Consider the following 273-nt stretch of genomic DNA (forward strand, 5'->3'; position numbering starts at 1 on the left):
GGGTGTGGCTCCAAGAGAGGATGGAGCGTTCCTCTTGCTCAGTGGCTTGGCTCTGGACGGTCGAGGCTGCTGGTGGGCACTGAGGCCATCGGCTCAAACCTCTGAGCCGGGCCCAGCCGGCCTCGTTCGATGTGCCAGGAGGCCCCGAATGTGCTCGGATCGATGATGACTCCCTCATTGTGCATTCCTTGGAAAAGCTGAACAAAATGAGTGAGAACTCCCTACCGTCGTTCTCATCGAAACTGAGGTCCAGCACGTTGTCTCCCCCAGGGA

At 59.0% G+C, this 273-nt stretch overlaps 1 non-coding gene across 1 annotated transcript; it reads left to right on the forward strand.

The window, feature by feature from the left end:
* Positions 1–156: 156 nt before the first annotated feature.
* Positions 157–251, forward strand: LOC145718853 (small nucleolar RNA SNORD116). The gene has a single exon (XR_014142051.1). It is a non-coding gene; the product is annotated as a small nucleolar RNA SNORD116 (small nucleolar RNA).
* The last annotated feature ends 22 nt before the right edge of the window (positions 252–273 follow it).

Source organism: Leptonychotes weddellii, unplaced genomic scaffold (genome assembly GCF_054177405.1).
Source record: "Leptonychotes weddellii isolate Sample4059 unplaced genomic scaffold, ASM5417740v2 HiC_scaffold_236155, whole genome shotgun sequence".
NCBI classification, from domain to species: domain Eukaryota; kingdom Metazoa; phylum Chordata; class Mammalia; order Carnivora; family Phocidae; genus Leptonychotes; species Leptonychotes weddellii.